Source organism: Camellia sinensis, unplaced genomic scaffold (genome assembly GCF_055761805.1).
Source record: "Camellia sinensis isolate YWXY unplaced genomic scaffold, ASM5576180v1 Unanchor10, whole genome shotgun sequence".
NCBI lineage: Eukaryota > Viridiplantae > Streptophyta > Magnoliopsida > Ericales > Theaceae > Camellia > Camellia sinensis.
In genome coordinates this window covers 8,588,526-8,609,536 of record NW_028128988.1, presented here as the reverse complement: position 1 = coordinate 8,609,536, position 21,011 = coordinate 8,588,526, and the positions used below count along the sequence as shown (strand labels likewise).

At 37.0% G+C, this 21,011-nt stretch overlaps 1 long non-coding RNA gene across 1 annotated transcript in view; it reads right to left on the bottom strand.

Moving 5' to 3' along the window:
- Positions 1 to 21,011, bottom strand: part of LOC145814442 (uncharacterized) — a 78,979-nt gene that overhangs the window by 46,536 nt on the left and 11,432 nt on the right. The gene's annotated exons all lie outside the window — the stretch shown is intronic.

Sequence of the window (21,011 nt, the reverse complement as noted above, 5' to 3'; positions counted from 1 at the left end):
CGTTTAGCACCGCTTATCACCCTCAAACCGATGGGCAGTCGGAACGCACCATTCAAATTTTGGAGGATATGCTTAGAGCTTGTTTCCTAGATTTTAAGGGATCCTGGGAGAGGTATTTACCATTGATCGAGTTTGCCTACAACAATAGTTATCAAGGTAGCATCGAGATGGCGCCGTTTGAGGTCTTGTATGGCCGACCTTGTAGGTCACCAGTCTGTTGGACCAAGGTAGGAGATGCACCGTTGTTGGGTCCGGAGATTGTTAGGGAGACAATCGAGAAAGTTGCTCTCATTTGGAAGAGGTTAGCTACGGCCCAAAGCCGACAGAAAAGTTATGCCGATAAGTGAAGATGACCCTTATCTTTCGAAGTGAGTGATCATGTGTTCCTTAAGATCTCACCTAGGTGGGGTTTAATGAGGTTTGGCAAGAGTGGGAAGTTGTCTCCGAGGTTCATTGGGCCTTTCGAGATATTAGAGAGAATCGGGGAAGTGGCATACCGGTTGGCTTTATCGCCACAACTTTTGGGAGTTCACAATGTATTTCATGTGTCAATGCTTAGGAAGTACGAACCCGACCCTTCTCATGTATTAGATTGGGTTGATTTGGAGGTAGATGAGAATGCCTCCTATGAAGAGCGACCGGTTCAAATCCTAGATACTCGGGAGCAAGTGTTATGGGGAAAGACCATACCGTTAGTGAAGGTGTTGTGGAGATACCATGGGATTGAGGAGGCCACTTGGCAACGGGAAGCGGAGGTACGCTTCAGGTATCCGGATTTGTTTAAGCATGCCTAATTGTTTTGCTTTAATTGTAATGTTCCCTAGTGTTGAAAGGAAAAGTGTTAAATTGTGGACCACATGTTGTTGTATGTATTGTTGATTTGAGCATGAGAATGTGAAGGAATGGTATTTTGCTAAAAATGTTTTAGTTCATAGGTCTAAATGAAGCTATTGTGGTTTTGATGAAATAATGATGATGAGGATGATGAATGTTGGTTGAACATAAATGTTGTAACTTGAGAATGCTGTTAAAATGATCATAGTTGCTTGAACACTTTTGTTTGGTGAGTGTAGACACCCCATTTTTGACCGACCTTAAGACTCAGACATCACCGATTGAGCGCTCGGTGACGTTGCATATCGTGCTCGTTCAGAAGTCTCAGAGTCGCGGCCGTAAGCCCTGCCTCCGGATTTCCGAACCCTCTTCTGTGCCTTGTCTCGGTTTGCGAACCAGACTCGGTTTTCTCTGTTTCTTTCCCCGAGGGGAGGGAGAGGTCCCGTAGACCATCTCTCAGTGGCCGTGGGCTACATTTTGTGGCCGCAGGCCATTTTGCCCATTTCGGAGTCCGGTTTCCGGTTTTCGGGATCGTTGGCCGTGTGCCTCGGTTTGGGACCGCCTAACCATCTCCGTTTGTTCTGATTTTTGGCATACTTCCTATTTTCTCCCTTTTGAGGGACACTGGGGTCTGAGAAACCCACTTCGTGGTCGAATGCCACTTTCGGTGCTTAACAGCCCATTTTCGGGACCTCGAACTGCGCGTTTTGGCCCCCGAACATTCGTTTTGCAACGGTTTTCGTTCATTTTTGGCAGGTACCTCTGTTTTATCACCGGGGAGGTCATTGAAGGGTGGGAGGCTAGTAATTGTTGCAGCAACCAGTTATACATCCTCCGACGCCCGCCGGCGCCCGTTTTTCACACTTCCGGGCTAATGTTGAACACCTTGGGGCCACTTTCTTGAACTTTGAACCACATATTTGTGATGTACACATTTGGGAGGATCCTAAAAGTTGGTGGCCGGCCAGTAATTCCACCTGACCCTTTTGAACCCCTCCTTCCGGGCTAATGTTGAACACCTTGGGGCCACTTTCTTGAACTTTGAACCACATATTTGTGATGTACACACTTGGGAGGATCCTAAAAGTTGGTGGCCGGCCAGTAATTCCACCTGACCCTTTTGAACCCCTCCTTCCGGGCTAATGTTGAACACCTTGGGGCCACTTTCTTGAACTTTGAACCACATATTTGTGATGTACACACATGGGAGGACACCATCATGTGGTGGCCGGCCACTAAATCCGCTTGGCCCTTTTGACCCCTAGCCGGCCGGCTACGGGGTGTGGCCGGCCGGCCACCTGCAACCAAAATAACTGGCCGGCCGAGATCCTCACACTGTTCACTTTACAGCTGTATAGCTTTATCCCCCTGAAAATATCAATATCCGGGGGATATTTTGTGGGGGAAAGTTGGCCTCCTTTTCCCCCACCTTTACACCCCCGTTTTGGTCCTTATAACCAGCAGCCAACATCACATTTTGGGGTTGGAAAAAATTGTCTTCAAGCCTCAATACACATATCTCCCTCCATCTTCCTCATTTTCTTAAAAATCCTTAAGTCCTACACCTTGTTTTCTTCATCACCATCAAGCTCTACCACCACCACTCCATTTCAGCAGCAAGGGGAAGAATTCCAGCAGCTTAGAGTCATCAAAATTGGTCCAAGAAGCAACAAAAGACTTGTCTCCAAGGGTGAGTTGCCATTTCCCCTTTTATTGAGCTTTTCTTTGCAACATTTCTTAGCCATCTATGCTTTTTGCTTTGAGCTCCGGCCATAACTGAAAGTGGCCTTCTTTTGAGCTCATTTTCATGTCTCATTAAGGGCTCAACCCTGTTTGAGCCCTCCATCTTGCACTCGCTTCATTATCCCTCTAAAATGTCATTTTCTTGCATGATATTTTTAGCTTGTGTGTGATTTGTTTTGGAGCATGTTGTAAACTGATAATAGGCTTATTTTGAGCCCCTCTTCAACATTGAAGAAGGGCTCAACACTGTTTGGGACCTCCATGTTATACTGGCCTTTATACTCCTTTTTTGGTCCCATTTTTGCATGCTTGGGCAGCCTATTGTGCTTTTGTTTTTGGCCATTTTACAGTTCTGAAAATAGTCTTATTTTGGTCCATTCTTCATGTTTCATTTAGGGCCTTTCATGGTTTGGGACCTCCATATGCCACTTCATGTTATATCTCTCTTTTGGTCCCCATTCTTGCATGTTTTGTTAGCCTATCATGCTTTTGTTTTTGGCCATTTACAGTTCTGAAAATAGTCTTATTTTGGCTCACTCTTCATGTTTTATTAAGGGTCTTTGGTCGTTTGTGGAATATTTTGTATACTTTGTGTTATAGCCACTTTTGAGCCTCATTTTGCATTGCATTTCTAGCATGTTTGTATACTGTTTTGGCCATTTTACAGTTCTGAAAATAGTCATATTTTTTGTCCCTATTCAATGTTGTAGAAGGGAATTTTTCATTTTGGGCTTTGCATATACCACTTGCCTCTTTGGCCACCTTTTGGCCCTTTTTCTTGCATGAGAGTGCAGCCATACCTGTGTTTGTTTTTGGGGTTTTTACAGTTCTGAAAAACATCATATTTTGGGTCCCTATTCAACTTTGTTGAAGGGCCCTAACCTGTTTGAGGACATCAGCTATGAGTTGCTTCTTAATCCCATGTTTAGGGCCATTTCTTGCATGCTAGTTTTGCCCTATCTTGGTTTGCTGTTTGGCCATGTTTTGTACTGGTAAAATGCTAATTTTGGGGCTTCCTTGCTTCTGTCTTTACATTCCATGTCCATATTATGCATGTTTGGTATAGCTATAGGCCATTTCGGGTGCCAAAATAAGTGTTTCGGGACTATTCCGCGCATCGGGTGTGTTTTCGCCTCATTTCGGGGCTGTTTTCCCCCATGTTCCATTGCTGAAAATCCATTAGCATGCTTGTATGCCATTTCCATGCCATTGCATTGCGTATGCCATAGCCTCGGTTTGCGTGCCAGTGTGCACGCATTTCGAGGCACTTCATTTTCATTCACCGGCATCCTATGTGAGTGTGGCTGAGGCTCTCTCATGTTAGTATAAGTCCATGTTGCATTTTCCATGTCATTTTAGCCATAGTGCATTGCGTATGCCATTGCCTCGGTTTGCGTGCCAGTGTGCACGCATTTCGAGACACTTTATTTTCATCTACCGGCTTCTTATGTGAGTGTGGCTGAGGCTCTCTCATGTTAGTATAAGTCCATGTTGCATTCTATATGCCATTTTTGCATTTGCATTGCGTATGCCATTGCCTCGGTTTGCGTGCCGTGTGCACGCATTTCGAGGCACTTCATTTTCATCCATCGACCTCTTATGTGAGTGTGGCTGAGGCTCTCTCATGTTAGTGTAAGCCCATATCATATTTCCATGTCATTTACATTGCGTCTGTCATTTTCTCGGTTTGCGTGCCCGTGTGCACGCATTTCGAGGCATCTCATTTTTACAGCATAGTGCATACTAGGTTGTATTTTACCTTGCGTCTGTCATTTTCTCGATTTGCGTGCTCGTGTGCACGTATTTCGTGGCATCTCTTTTTTACAGCATAGTGCATACTAGGTTGTATCTTAGATCGCATTCTGTCATTTTCTCGGTTTGCGTGCCCGTGTGCACGCATTTCGAGGCATCTCATTTTTACAGCATAGTGCATACTAGGTTGTATCTTAGATCGCATTCTGTCATTTTCTCGGTTTGCGTACCCGTGTGCACGCATTTTGAGGCATCTCATTTTTACAGCATAGTGCATACTAGGTTGTATCTTAGATCGCATTCTGTCATTTTCTCAGTTTGCGTGCCCGTGTGCACGCATTTCGAGGCATGTCATTCCATAGCATTGTGTATGTTAGGATTGTATCTTAGTTGCATTTCATGCATGTCATGCATATTGCATCGTGTTCGGAATAGGAGTTAGCCCGGGCACGGGAAACGAGGTGCATTTCGTACTCCGAGTGACGGAATGTGTCTCAATTCCCCAGTCACCGACACTCCGGATCATCCATGATGGAGTTAGGTCTTGTTGTGTTTTCATGTGCATTCATTCTATATTGAGTTGTGCAATTCGACTCCTCGGCCATCATGCCTCGGTATGCGTGATTGGTGGCACGAGGATCGAGGCATGCATATATTTGTGAAAATACATTGCTATGCCCTTTTCCTGCTCTCTGTTGCAGCAAAATGAAGAATCAACAACTTTTCGGGACTTGGCGCGCTTTCCAAGAATAACTGCTAAACAGAGGCTAATTGGGGCATCCCGGTGGATTTCCGCGCAAGACAACCCGGACATGCATCATCCATCAGAAGCAAGGCAGTCCCTGGCTTGCATGCCAGTTTTATTTATTTTCTTAGTTAATTTGTTAATTAATTAGGAATTTGTACATTATTTGGACTGTAATATTCGGACTGTAATATTCTTTTATTTGGGACTGTATATTTATTCGGACCCTCTGCGCGAGGGCATAACTGTAATAAGTGTGCGTGTGTGTGTTGTATGTCTTCCAACCCCACGTCTTTCTCCCTTTTATTTATCCGCTTATGATGGTTAGATTAGGGCATATTTCAATTAGCATACAGTATGACAGCATGTTTGCATCATTCATCTGTATTGCATGCACCGGGCTCGGCGCACCATACTAACTGCATTGTATTTTTCAATTCTAAATTGAATACGTGTTAGCTGTAGCATTCCATATGCCATGTTTAGAATAGCCGAGCCTACTATAGTTGCATTTTGCATATGTTGCATTAGGCATTTCTGTATAATTAGGATCATGCATGATTTCTAATGAGTTCCTATTTTGGCTTGGAGTACTCGGTAAGTTTTATGCTTTAGCATCCTTGCATGCGTGTGAGTGAATGCCATGAATAGCATGCTTACTATGAGGCAATATGCTTATGTGATATAACTGCCTGAATGCCTGTGGGTGAAGGTTGGGTTGTTTGGATTGGGACAATTCATCAAATATTTGTTTTAAGCCCACTAGGTAGTGGCAAAACCATCTTTTCTAAGCCCACCTGAGGGTGGCAAAATCTGCATTTTAAGCCTACTTGCGAGTAGCAAACCACCTTTCAAAAACAAACATGAAATGTTTTGCTCTAATTCAGGCGACCCAGTCTATACTTGTATGCTGTGCGCATCACATAGTAACCTAGGCTAAATAACCGAAATAAGAACACACAATGTTTTCAAAAATAGATATTATGGTTAGTAGAGGCCGATCTTTGATCGGGCGAGCGGGGGTGCTCACGAAGTGACCTTCCCCAATCGTACCCAAGTTCCCGAGCCGAGGCAACTTTGGTGATGACGGACACGTGGCCTTTTTGGCACCGAGTCAGGGTTTCCTAAATTTCCCAAAATAAAATATTTAGGTGGCGACCCAGTCTATACTTGTATGCTGTGCGCATCACATAGTAACCTAGGCTAAATAACCGGAATAAGAACACACAATGTTTTCAAAAATAGATATTATGGTTAGTAGAGGCCGATCTTTGATCGGGCGAGCGGGGGTGCTCACGAAGTGACCTTCCCCAATCGTACCCAAGTTCTCGAGCCGAGGCAACTTTGGTGATGACGGACACGTGGCCTTTTTGGCACCGAGTCAGGGTTTCCTAAATTTCCCAAAATAAAATATTTAGGTGGCGACTCTGTATCTGGCAAAGCAGTCCATGTTTGGCACTTCTTTCAAAAAATCTGTTTTCTCAAAACGATTTGCCGGATTTGGACTCTTTGGTTCAGATTTAGGACCGTGACTGCAAGTCGAGTCCGAGCTGTAGCGAGGCCCCCCGCGGGCTTGTTACAGTGAGTTTATTCAAATTTCGGGGATGAAATTTCCGATGGTGGGGAGGTTATGACGACTGAGTCTTTCTTTTCTCCCATTTCCTTTCTTTCTTCTCTTCATCCCTCTTTTATTTTCGTTTGCACTTGAAACGTTCGGAAATTGTTCTCAAAATTTAAGTCCTTGTTCTTGTTTTGCTCGGTGATGAATTTCATTTGTTCCGGAGGGTGTACGGTTGAGTCCGGAGTGCTCGGGGACCGAACTAGAGAATTCTGGGTTGCTGGGCCAGAGCCGCACGTGTAGGGCCCAAGGCCGCACGTGTGGGGTGGGGAGCCCCACGTGCAGGGAGTGAGGCCGCACGTGCGGGAGGGTTCCATTTGGGAGAGTTGCATTCTGCTTAAATTGCAGGCGCGGAGTAAGGTGCATACAAGAGGGCTGCACATGCGGGGTTGGGAGCCGCACGTGCGGGAATGAGGCTCCACACGTGCAGGATGTCTGGGCATCCGAAACTCTGTTTTTTTTTTTTCCATTTTGGTCTGAATGTGTATCTCATTTTTGACATTCCTCTCTCATTCTAAACCCTATTTTTCCTCCTCATTCTCTCTAGAAAACCTCCTCAAACACCAAAATACTTTGATCCTTACAAATCTTGAGTCAAGATCATCATCATCTTCCTCTAGTCTTGAAGATCAAACTAGGGCTCCTCTTGGTATAGTGAGTGTTGAAGAATCCTCCATTAAAGCTAGGGTTTCTTCTTCTCCATCATCAAGACCTTGAGGTAGGGATATTCTTGAGTTATATGTACATGTTTTGCTACATTGTTGATAATTCAAAGGTTTTCTTGAAGTCTTGTATAAATTTTACATTTTGATTCAAAGGTTAGAGAGTTTTAAATGTGGGCTTCCAAAACGCAATCCTTGTTACTACTAGATGGTTATTCATTTATAAAACCTAAGAAATGTGATTTTAGTTGGGTTATACCAAGGAAATGATAAGTGTTTTGTCTTGAAGAAAAACCCTAAAATTTGGGGATTTTGGAAAATAAGGAAATACCTATGAAATCCTTTATCATTTTGTGTCAAGAGAATGGATGAGAGTAAATCTCATAGCATGTTTGATAAAAATGGAAATCTATTTGAAGTATGAGACATAGGATGTTATTGTGACATATTGTTAAATGCTTGAACATGTGTAGTTGGAAAGTGGTGAACGATTATGTACCATGAAATGTGAAAGTTGTGAAATCTTGGAGATTATGTTGAAAAACATCAAATAATGCCTTGAAGAGGCTAACTTGCAGTGATTTGTGCATGGTGACAGTTTATTGTTACTATAAATTGATGGCACATGGGTATTTTGTGAAATAGCTTTAAAGAGAAGAAATGAGAAATGTAATTAATTGATATTGTTGTAGAGATGTTTGAAATAGAGAAATGTTGTGAAAAATTAAATAATGCATCATATCCTCATTTGATTTATCATCATTAATGCATACCTTGAAATGAATTGGAAAGACGTTTACTTTGAGAAAGATTTATGTTGAAATAAGAACTACGGAAAAGTGGTATGGGGTAAATACGTGGTAACTCCGGATAGGGGGTGTAGTTGAGTTTGATAATTTGGCTGAGTGTCCTTGGTGAAAGACTAGAAAACCGCGCAGATAGGTGTCGAGCCTTCCGGTTAATACCGGTAAAAATGACAATTTGGTAGTACTTGTAGAGTCTACTTGCAGACACCAACCTAGGGATTACTAGTGTCGTATTTACCGCCCCCATTGATTAAAATTGGAAGTTTTGAAATGTGTTGAGATTGCTAGCTTTTATTGAAAATGGAAATCCTTATGAAGAGCATGAAATGATTTTTTTTCTTTAAGAATGCATGGCATAGCATAGAGTTTTTCTAGAACTCATAGACAAACATATCAAAGGCAAAAGGCACTAATAGATGTGAGTTAGTACGTGCTCGGCATGACATAGAATTCGGTCGAAACACTGAAAATGATGTCACAATCAATATCCATCTATTTGCCATGGCATAGATAGATTTCGGTCAAATTCTAATATTTAGGTCTCCAATTTCGTTGTTTTTGAAAATAACTGATTCGTTAATTACTTGGTGTAAACGAATCCGTTTGATGTTAGGTTTTTCCCAAAATATGCAATTTTTATTCTAGTTTCTAGATTTGAGATTTACTCAAATCTTTCTATTTTTGGTAATTTTCATATTATCTTTGATTTAGGCTTGATCGGTTGTGAGAACCCGAATATAAAAATCAAGTAAATAATTAAATAATAATAATATTACAAATCTCAAATATTTTATTATGAATCTTCAAGTGCAAACTAAATATTATTGGAGGATTTTTTTATTCATTTTAAACCTAAAATAAATTTATGGTGAAAGTCATTGATTTAGAAGCAAGATTTATTATAAAAAAAAAAATGGAGATGAGGGTGTGACTTGAACTCTAAACCACAAAATTAATAAGTTAGACTCTTACCATTTGAATTGCATGTAACTTATATATGTATTTTGTATATTTATCTATCTATTTGACCTATGTGTGCCCACCACTAGTATAAAATAAAATAAACACAAACCCTAACTCTTGTTATAATTATTTTCCACAACACTAGCAGCCCTAGCAGCCGTTGGTTTATGAAGGAAAGAGAGGGGTTTTTCAATCATCAAGATTATCGTTGTAGCCAAGAAGGAGAGCTTTGGGTGTGTTGTGCTGTGTGGCCTCCTAGGTTTTCTTCTCTTCTTTCTTTGTTCTTTATCCTAATAATATTGTTATTTAATTCATTGATGGAGAGATTGTAGGTGTATGTATTTTGTGTATATATATATATACTGTTAAGAAATCTAAGGAGTTAAATTCATGTATAAAGAATGAGTGTAATTCTTAGTTAAAAATTCTGCACAGAATCGCGAACTTTAAAAATCAAGAAACCATATCAAACGGATGAATTTTAATCTGAACTTTTTACAGTAGATCATTTACATATTGAATTGCATATCTGAATTTTTTCATAATTTTTGGGAGTCGAAATCCATATAAATTGAGGTATTCAAATCTGTCCAGGAAACCAGTCCGAAACAGTAAATTCGGGTTTGTTGTTCTCTTTGGGTATAAATCCAAAAATTATCAAATTAGTGTCATTAGAACCGGTTACGAGTCTAGTTTCATACGTTTTTGGCCTTGCATTGATTGCTCGTGTATATTAAGAGAACCGTCAATTTCTTTAAAGTGCTGCAGAAAACAACCTGTTTGGATATAATAAATTGTAGATAATTATTTTGATAAGCAAATCAAGTGAAACCAATTGGGTTTGAAACTTAGGATATATTAGTTGATATCTGGAGGTTTTTAGAATTTTTCGAATAGCGTGGAGTGGGTTTTGTAATTTTCAAAGTTAGCGAATAGATTGGGAAAACTTGTTTAAAACACTGTTTTATCTTAAAGTTATTTTTAGTTAAGTTTCGATTGGGACCTATGTCTTGGGTGATTTTAGACCTTGAAGAACATAAACTTAGGTAATATTTAAGAGTAACGGTGAGTTGGGTTGAGCCGTGTTAGTGCGCTTTAGTTTGGGGTTACTTAATTCGTATTCTTTAGTATTTTTAAATTAGTAGTGACGTGTAGTTTTCATATTGGTTCAGGGCACTAGTTGGACTTTCATACTCTATTCGAGGATTATATTATTTCGTTTCCAGGTGAGTAGTTTCATGCTACATATTTTTATAAATGTTCCCCATACCCTGAACTGTTGGAAAATTAAATTGTTGTTTCATGATTATACTGTTTTGATAAATTATTATATTATCAATTGAATCAAATTATTTCTGAAACATGTGTGAACTTGGCATACTGTAAACTATTTGTTTTGGTCTCATGTTTATAATGATGAACTACCATGTTTTGCGAAACTGATGTGTATTGATTATTGGGACCATGTGTGTGTTTAGTCCAGGGAAATTATTCCACTGTGTGTGGTGACTCTGGCCACTAGGGAACAGATCCGGGTTGGGCCGTGATGACTCTAGTGCTCAACGATTATAAGGAACAGACCTTTAAAAACAACTAGGTGACCTTCAATCGGATCGTCTTTGAGAAAAGGCCCAGGTGCCACCCTGAGGATGACTCTTAGTTCGGTATTGGATCCAACGGGGCTTATAGCCTGAGAAATGTGTGGCAGATTATTTGTTTTTATTGGTACCCAGAAAAGTATTGGTGTTCATGTTATAATCTGTTTTAAGTGAAAAATGTCGCTTATCATGTTCTTGCGAGACATGAGTATTTTAAGTGTTGAACTGTGGAACCTTCTTTTTGAAACAGATTGTATTTACCAAACTGTATGCCAATCTAGTTTCTGTGATATATATCTTATTTTGGAATTGAATCCTGTTTTCAAAACTGTATTTACTATCCATGTTGCTACTCACTGAGCTATCAGCTGACTTAGTTGTTTACCATTTCCAGGTGTTAGATGGACTTAGAGTGGACTCATGGCGTAGCGGGGACTCAATTGCATGGACCTCTAGGGCATTTATTTAATTTTCTTTTAGGTTGCTTTGTCGAGTTTTGTGCATACTTTGTGATTGGGTTTTATTTAGAATTATTTTATTTTGTGGGTTGTTTATATCCCATAAGTTTGGATGGCTTTTGATTACGGTTGATTTTGCCGTTTATAATTGTGACATGTCTGGATTGAGTTTTGGTTATTTATTATTGGACTATTGTTCAGTTGTTCAATGTGATTGGATTCGTGTTTAGGCTTACGTGTGCCTTGGGCTAAGTCCCTGTGGGCCACGGCCGGTCATGCCCGTATTTGAGGTGTGACATCGGTGAGTATTACCTTAGCTTATCCCCTATTGTATTGGGGCTTGTTCCCTATAAATAATGGTGGTTAGGGCAGAGCATCTTATTTTGAGAGAAATAATATATGTTCAAGAGAGAGCATCTCCTTTATGAAAGTTGAGTTAATCTTTGTATTTGAGTTACATCTCATTATTCTACCTTGCATCACATACACATACACTTGCAATATTATATGTTTATGTATTCTACTACAAAATTTCGTAACATCAACTGCAAAATATATAATCTTGCCATAAATGGGCATAACAAAAAATTTCGTAACCAAACCACAAATTTTTGCTACATCAACCACAAAATTTTGGACATTTTATAACATAAATTTATGGTGAAATTACACATTTTATAGTTAATTTTACAAAATTTTTTGATAAAATTTCACATTTTTGTGTTGGGGGTGCATACCATAGGATATACCATATCTCTTAAAGGACATGGTACAATTAATTCTTTGTTTTAGCTGTTCTATCCCTCTTGTACCTAGTTAGGCCCTTTCGCACATTTTTGAAAATATTTCTCCTGTTGATTCTAGTGTTTTTTTTTTTTTTAATGAGGTGATTGCTAAATTTAAAATATTGATAAATTCTCATAATTATTTCACAATTCTTAGATGATATAATAGATATCTTCTATTATAAAAATGAAATGGTGAAGATCTCCGTCCGATTCGTGACGGGACCTTTCACATCAAAGTTTTACCATTCTAAGCAAAATCTTGTACAAAATATCAAAGTCCACTTCAATAATGCTTTTGGGTAGCAAAGAAGAAGTCAATAGAGTACTTTGAACAATGAAGACAATTTGTTTAGATATGATCATTTACTGTACCCCTTAAAAAAATATTATTCAAAGGTTGTGCTCAAATAACAAAAACATAAAACTTAAAATGGACACCAACACAACATTTTTTCATAATCAATCCAAAATATTTTATAACTTCACATCTAATAAGATTCAATTGAGAGCATTCAAACTATTTAGAGCAAAAAAAGGTAAGCAACCAATTTTCTTACATCCCTGGAAGATTACATCCGATAGTAAGCTACCAAATTTCTTGGTCTTTTGCAACACCCAACATCCAATTGATCAATGCAATTGAACTAATATAATAAAAAAAAACATATATCGAGCAATTTGGAGCTTAAAAACAGTTAAAAAGAGGTTCTATATAAGCAAAAACATCTAACGTACCTTTACAGTGCAATACAAAGCTAGATATTGGGCTACTTCTTCTCTCCACCACTTTTGAGAATGAAAAAAATGCAAGAAAAATTAAAATAAGTAAAATAAATTTGAAAATCTATATATTGATTAAAAAGCAATGTATTTCGATAATCAAGCAAAACGACCAAACAAATGAAATATTTTTAACAAATTTATGGCTCAATAATGAATCAGGCAAGAATCAGCCAATTCACAACTTGATTTGTAAACCCAACTAATTGCCACCTTTAAGAAAAATTTGTGAACCAAAACCCAACTAATAAGCACTTCTAAGGTAAAGATAGGGGATCACATGAGTAAATTAAGATTAATAAAACAACCAAAAACTTGGTTAAGGGGACAACCTAAAAACCACCTGTAACACCTACTACTCCCCTGCTTCCCACCTGCGAAAAACCTGATTACTGGCTTATAAACACATGCAGCTATGAAGAAAAAAAAAAAAAACCAAAAAATGTGACTAAGAAACAAGTATTTTTTTAAGGGGACAAAGCGTGAAGACATCAACATGAGAAAAAGTATATGTTTGCAAAAAAAAAAATTAACATCAGAAAAAGTATTGTGGGTTCTAAGTGGTTGTTTGGTTTAAAATCCTAATCTAACCCAGTGAGCCTCCGTTTGGTTTTTGAGAAAACAAAAGATTTTTTTTTTTGAAGAGCAATCAACAAGGTATGCCACCCTCTGATTATTCTGAAACCCTAAACCCTCTTCTAAAGCTCTCTTATTCCCCATTGTTTACTCTCTTTGGATATTTCTGACATAATCCCTCTTCTAAAACTATACACTTTGATTTTTACCCTATTTGCTGTCTCTAGTGTTCTATCTGAATTTCTATTTCCGCGTCTCTTGGCTCACACTGACTCGAAATTTCTACGGAAGCAAGCCTTGGTAAGGATTTTGTTCTATTTTGTTATTTATATACCTCGGTTGACATTCTTAATGAAATAATCCATTTTTACATTAATTAATATAGTATTTTGTAACCAAATTGTTGCTTCCATGACTTGTTCTTGAGTTGTTGCAAAATATTTTATAAGAAATTTTGACATTAAAATTATAGGGCTAATTATGTTATTTGAATTTTGATTGCATTTAAGATGTTTGTAAAAATGCTTAGTTCATTAGCAATTTAAACAAATGTATTTTGGAACTATATTTTCATTGCATTTAGATGTTGAAAACTTGCGATTGACTTTTCCAATTTATATGTAGTGATATTTACATGAAGCAACTATAACTTGTGGTGGGACCTCCCAATTTGTAAGTTGGGGCAAATAGTTACTCCAAGTGATTTTGGTAATGTTTAGTACTTCTTATTCTAGTTGAATTAAATAGCCATCTCAAGTAAATCATTTGTTTGATTGGTTTTTAAATATATATATATAAGCGAAATTAGTTCATATACAATAAAAATACTTCCAAAATGCTAATCAAATAGTGCTTGAATTTCACTTGTATCGTTGTTGAAGCATGAGTAGTTGACAAGATAACGGGGAAGAGACTCCAACCAACAAAAAAAGTGAAAAGCCAAAAAGAATTGAATTATATGATTTTAATTTTAGCTAAAAGCAATTGACATGAAGCTTACGTTTAATAAAATGAATTTCCTCTGTTATACGGTTTTAATTTTAATTTTCAATCCACATGAAGCTTATGTTTAATAAAATGAATTTGCTTCGCATACTTTTTTCAAAGTGTATTGATGCTAAGATAATCCATGAATTACTGTCTTCCCTCTAAGCGTGGAGGCTTTCCTAGCAACCATGAAAGATTAGTGTGAAACTTTAGGATTGAAGTAGTGGAAAGTGTGAGAAAGGGAAAATTTTGAATTTTTTTTCCCTTTCTTTATTTAGCATGATAAATGATAATGTTGGAAAATGTAAGATTGTTAAATTTAGTATACAACCCATAGCAACATGGTAAGTTGCTTTTCAATTTCTTGCAAAATATACATAAATGTTTCTTGCAAAAAATAAAGAATTTTTTTTTTTCACTATTTTGTCACTTTTGATTTTCGGGTCCTGTTACCATGTGCACCTTATATCTTAACCATTGAATCTTCACAAACTAATCTAAGCCATTGAATAATTTAATGGAAAAAACTCGAAACCTTCTCAACCAGTTGTTGTCCTAATAGAAAAGCTCCTCTCTCTCTCTCTGTTTGCCTTTCGCTCTCCTGCTTTCTCCCCTCTAAGAAAACCCTAATGTTTTTCACCTAGTGCAACTCCGACAATTCTCTCCCTTCTACGACACTACTCAAAGACCTTCCCGCAAAGTCGAAACTCTTCCATCTCCATTTTCTGCAACTTAATCTAGTATATATGTTGGTCCATTTTGTGAGGCTTATACCAATTCTGTGTTAGTATAAAAAAGCAGTTGAAGTCTGTGCATCTTCTTATGTTGTTTTGCTGATATTCTCTCTCTCTGTCTCTCTCTCTCTCTCTCTCTCTCTCTCTCTCTCTCTCTCTTTCTCTTATTGTGTTGTGGTTCATTTTGTGAACTCTTCTTTGCTTGTTGATTTTTTACTTCTTTTAAGTTCATTGTTTGTGGGGTGAAACCCATATGACCTATTTATTATAACTTTTACTAACCCTTCATTTTTTTCTATTTGGAAAACTCTATTCACTTTGATTTTTATCCAAGTTTGTCTCTCATGCTTCATATTATTTTAGAATTTTGAACATTGGACTAGTGAAACTACAACTTAAGGGTTTTTTTTCCCCAAACTTGGTAATGATTTTAAACTACTTTTCTCTCTAGTGTTTAAGATGTTTGAATTTGATTGGATTTAAGCTATTCCAAACCGTTCTAAACGATTTTTTGATCGTAGTTAAGATAATCTGAAGAAAGAGAGACTATTCGAAACTATTCCAAATTGGATTTTAGATTTTTTTCAAATTGTTCTTTAAATTTTGATTGCATTTTAGATGTTTGTAAAAATTCATTACTTTTTTTGGGGGGGGGGGGGTTTAACAAAAATAAACATAAGTGAAGAGCATTTGGAGAGGAATTTGAATGTGCTGCCTTTTTTACTTACAAGAAAGAAGATAAGTAAATCTTTTTGGTAAATTAGTATTAAGCGTGAGACCTTTCAAATTATTTTGGGTACCAAAAATGTTTAAAATCTATCTCACTAAAATATATAAAATATATCTTGGGTATCCGATGATCAAATATATCTTACTGAAATTTTTGAATTTTAGCTCATTCAAAACCTAGCACATTGGTTGGGGAGAGCATTGTGCTTCACATTAAGAATAAACCCAACAACATGCTTGAGCAATCATATCATTCAGAATAAATTTTATGTATGAATTTTATATTTACATAGCATCACTCGTTTTATTTACCAACAATGCCCTTTTGAAAACCTTATCAACGAAAACAGCTCCGCAATTCATAGTGTTGATAGTATTTTGTTCATTTCTTGGTCTAAAACCAAAAATGACCCAAAAATACAAAGATAGTTGGGTTCATATAATATGGTCATTCCCTAACAAAAAATCTTCTTTCTATTCTAGGAATTGGAAGAGGTTATGGTCTATTTTTTTAGTCCTAGTTAAAACTTAAACATATTTTTCAAAACATGGGGAATTTAATATAATTGCGGATCCAGTGGCAATGATTGTGGAATATATATTTAAAAAATAATAAATTATTTGTTTATATTCAACCTATAGAAAATTTGTAGCTCAAAGAAATCTTGGATTGGATTTATATGCAGTTTTACAATATATGATGAAAGTAAATGTATTACTTCAAGAGATAAATGATTATATTTGTGTGTTTGTGTAGATGGTTTGTTAATGTGAAAGGATATGTGCAAAATGACATTTGTTGTACATGTATTATACCCTTTCTCCCCATAATCTTAAATTTCCTTAAGCATTGTGTTATTTTCTAACTCATTTTCATGTTTTGTTTTCTTTTGTCGCAGGTCCTCAATATCACCATCTTTAAATAGAAGTAAAGGTATACCTCCCTTCCTCCCTCCTAGCAGTAGCATCAACGATTGTGCTAATTTATGTGCGTTCCTTTGCTTTCTAATTGATAGCAAGGCACTGGCAGGTGTGCCACTTTATTTCTTTGCTTTTTTTTAAATTTATAGTAGGGCACTGGCGGGTGTGCCAATTTATTTATTTGCTTTCTTTTAATTGGTAGCAGGGTACTGTCGGGTGTGTCAATTTATTTGTTTGCTAGTATTTGCTCTCTTTTAATTGAAAGCAGGGCACTGGCAGGTGTGCCACTTTATTTCTTTGCTTGTGTTTGTTGTATTTTGGAACCATATATTTGCTTTAATCTTTTTGAACAACAAGAAGTATATAAACCAAAGCTTAATTTTTCTTTTTCTATTTTTTTTCCTTCTAATTTTTTATCAACAATTAGATAGCTACATTTTTTTTTCTTCTATTGAGAAGATAGTGAACTTTAATGCACACATGCATGCACACACAAAAATGGACAAAAATTGAAGCCATGAGGATATGAACTAAGGTAAAGAAGAAAAATAAAATTGAATACAGTTGAAGAAGTAATGTTGACTTTAATCATAGATTTGTGTCGGATGTAGTCCCCCAACTACCCCTCTCAAAAGAAAAAAAAAAAAAAAACAAATCAGCACTTGTCTTTGGTAATAGGGAACTTGTCATGGAGTCAGAAAAGATGTAACTATTCTTTGAAGATAGGGTGCGAAATTTCCTAAGTTAAGTACTCATACTAATATTGACAAGAAATATGTCACTATTCTAGTTCATTTGTATTAATTTATTAAAATGTAGAAAGTTCAAGAGAAAAACAAAATCTCACAAATTTTACAATTTCAAAATATAGATATTTGGAATTTTACCTTTAAGTTCCTACGAAGTATTAATCTGACAAAGTTTAGAAATTGGGTTGGCTGTAGATGATTGGATCTTTCCATTTGACATTGTGCGCGCAAAAGTATTTTGGTCGCAAAAAAATCACATTTGCCTACTAAGAAAAAATTGGTAGGCAAAAGTTCATACTTTCACCGACTAAAGTAATTTGGTTGCTGAAAAGTAATTTTTCGCGACTAATTTAAAATATTGGTCGCCAAAAATTTAGGCAGGAAAGTGAAAAACTGGGAGGGAGATTAAAATCTTTTAGCGACTATTACAATTTAGTCGCACATTTCAAAACGACGTCGTTTTGTTTGTTAAATGTAGAGAGTCCAAATAGCCGACCAACACTGTTTGTAGGGGAAAACAAATCAAACCCCTATAATATTTCACAAAAACGCGCCTAATCGATCCCACCCTCTCAGTCGCGTCACTCATCTCGCCTCTTCAGCATCAACGCTGCCGTCCGCCGTCCTCGCCTCTCCACCGTCAGCGTCACCGTCCGTCTTCGCCTCGCCACCGTTATGTAGGTATATTTTTTCAAGCTTCTGTCTATCTCTCTCTGTCCCACTTTTTCTCTTTGATTTCCCTTCTCTTTCTCATACTCTTCTTGTTCTGAAGAGAGCATTTCAGTGGAAGAAGGAACTCTGTAACTCCGTACAGCTCATTGGCATCGTCGTTACACCTGTCCAAATCAAGCCCCTCAGCTCCAACAAGGTCATCGCTTCGTCTCGCCTAGCCGTCAAGAAATCCTCTATCGACACTGCCTGGTAAACATTTCTTCATTTTTTTGTTGAAACCCACCCATTTATAAAATCAATCAGTGCATGTAGGGTTTTTAGATTGTTTTGTTAGTCTTGTCTTGTTGATACCAAAATGGCATCATTGATGATTAGTGGGAATTTTGGCCCCAATTCCTGGGTTTGGGAATTTTGTTGCTAGTGTCTGATTAGTGATTATTTTGGCCCCAATTCCTAGGTTTGGGAATTTTGTTGCTAGTGTGCCTCATGTTTTTGAGCCTAAAAACAAATTGAGGTATAAATCCTCTCTTCCTCTCTTACTCATTCTTTGTCTGTCTCTCCCTCTCCCTCTCAATGTTTGTGTTCATGTTATGTTTTTTTTTTCGTTCTCGTTGTTTTGCCTAAGGTAAGAAAGCCGACTCAGATTTGTAATGTTCCTTTGTTTTTGGGATGATGAAAATGCATTAAAACTTATTATTATCATCTAAGTTTTCTTGAATTATGTAGATGTATTTATAATTTGTTCGTTTACTTAATTAAATATAAGAGCCATCTTCTGGAATAGAAAAATAATGTTAATGGTGAATCTGATATGTTATTTGCATTTTTTAAAAAAAAATTTGTGGGTACGTAAATCTTTGATAGATTATTGTGTTTGGAGGCATCCCTGGTAAGAAATTTAAATCCACTTTCTCTTCTCCCTTAATTTCCCATCCTTCCCTTCAATTTTCTTAGTTCACTGCTCTGTAGTTTGTAACACAAACCAGGATTAGCGTTTTTTATTTTTATTTTTATACTTGGAATGCAATTTGATTAGTTCTTGTTTTTTCTTGTTTAGATTTCTTTTGATGGTGAAATTGTAAAGCTAGAACTTTTCTTGAAATGATTTACTCTGTTTCATTAGGGTGGTTGTTTTATCTATATACCTAGAAACCGAACTTTGAGAAATTTAGATGTTGTAATTGAAATGTCGTCGGAAGGGGCGAATTTAGGTGGTGATGGAGCAAAATACTTGTTTGCCATGGAGTCCCATAATAATGTCAATACCTCTTTCTATCTCTAGGTTTCACTATCTTCAAGGCAAACCTCAGGTTCTTCCTTGTCCCTAAAGTTTGAGAGGGAATGATAAGATATATGAGTCATGTGTAGCTACAGCTGATCAGCTAAAGTCTTCTATCTCCTATGTGATTTTGATTTTCATTCAATTTGTTCATTTCCAAGTTCTTTTTCTTTAATTTAATTTATGTGTAATTTATGCACACCACCTGTTTGCTAATATGCCTTTGAAAATAGAAAGTACAAAATCTGTTAGTGTCTCAACCATGAATAAAAAGGCATTCTAACTACCAACCACCAACATTAAGCTATAAAATTTGGAATAGAAATTTATATTCTTGGTCTAGTAACAAATAATGAACCTTACCAAGCTTAAACAAAAGAAATCGAAGGCTGCTTTCAGAAGGTGTATACTTAAGAAATCTAAGGTATGAAAATGTATACTTAATTGAGTGTAGTTGAAGTGAGTTCTGTATATGCAAACAAATTGTATCTTAGTCAATATATAGTGGGCATTTTTTTTCTTTACAGCTTATTCATTTAAGGTAGGTACTGAATTTTCCTTGGCTACATTTGCAGAACCGTTATACATGTTGACAAATCACTCGAATAATATTTGCTTTTCTAATGAGTTTATTGTTTGAATATAGTTTCAGAAGCTAGGTATTGAATTTTACTTGGCTGCATTTGGTTTCCTAGGTACTCAATTAGATATTTGTTCATGTAGAATATATTTTGCACTATATGAAACAGAAAGGGAGAGAATACTCTTTATACTTACCCATGCAGTGAAAATTTGTCCGTTGGTCTGCCTTGATCTGGGTTTTGCAGGTCTGAGCTTGAAACCAACTATACATGGATCGCAATTGCAAAGGTAAGCTTCGTTAGCATTTCTGCTTTAAAGCAATTCATGTATAATGTTTATATTTGTTTTCTTCCCTCTTTATACTTACCCTGATGGGTGTGTTCATGTTCCTAGCACTGTGAGAATCAAAATCATTAAGATGTATAAATTCTTGGTTTGCGTGGTTTCACATATGGTTTGTAGCTGCAATTTACACATTGTCAATTGGTCCATGAGGATGTATAATGCTATATCAGAACTTAGACAAGACAAAAGCATTCTATACATGTTTGGAATGTGGGAAAAAATATTTATTGATACCCACTCGTTAGATTGTTTCTTGAACGGGCTGTAGTCCATTGTTGCCTTGACTAGAACTTACTGCACATGAAAGCATACCTAATGGCCACATTGCCCTCAATGTCATCCAACGTCGCCATGCAAAAGTTTCTACTGGGGACACAATATCCATGAGCAGGTGATCATAAATTAGTAAGGAATTGTTGATTGCTATTGCTGTGTTTTTACCAAATTTTTAATGCTTTGTGGTGATAATATTTCTAGATTTGTTCCACCTGAAGACTTCAACCTAGCATTGCTTACTCTTGAATTGGAGTTTATAAAGAAAGGGGCTAAAGATGAGCAGGTATGAGCATTTTTCCATTTTACATTTTTGGAAAATACAGTATCAATTGCAGCCTGATATGATGGGTTCGCACCAACTAGAATTTTATGTTGTTTTGATAGTTGAAAGCATTTTGCCTCAATTGGTTGCTT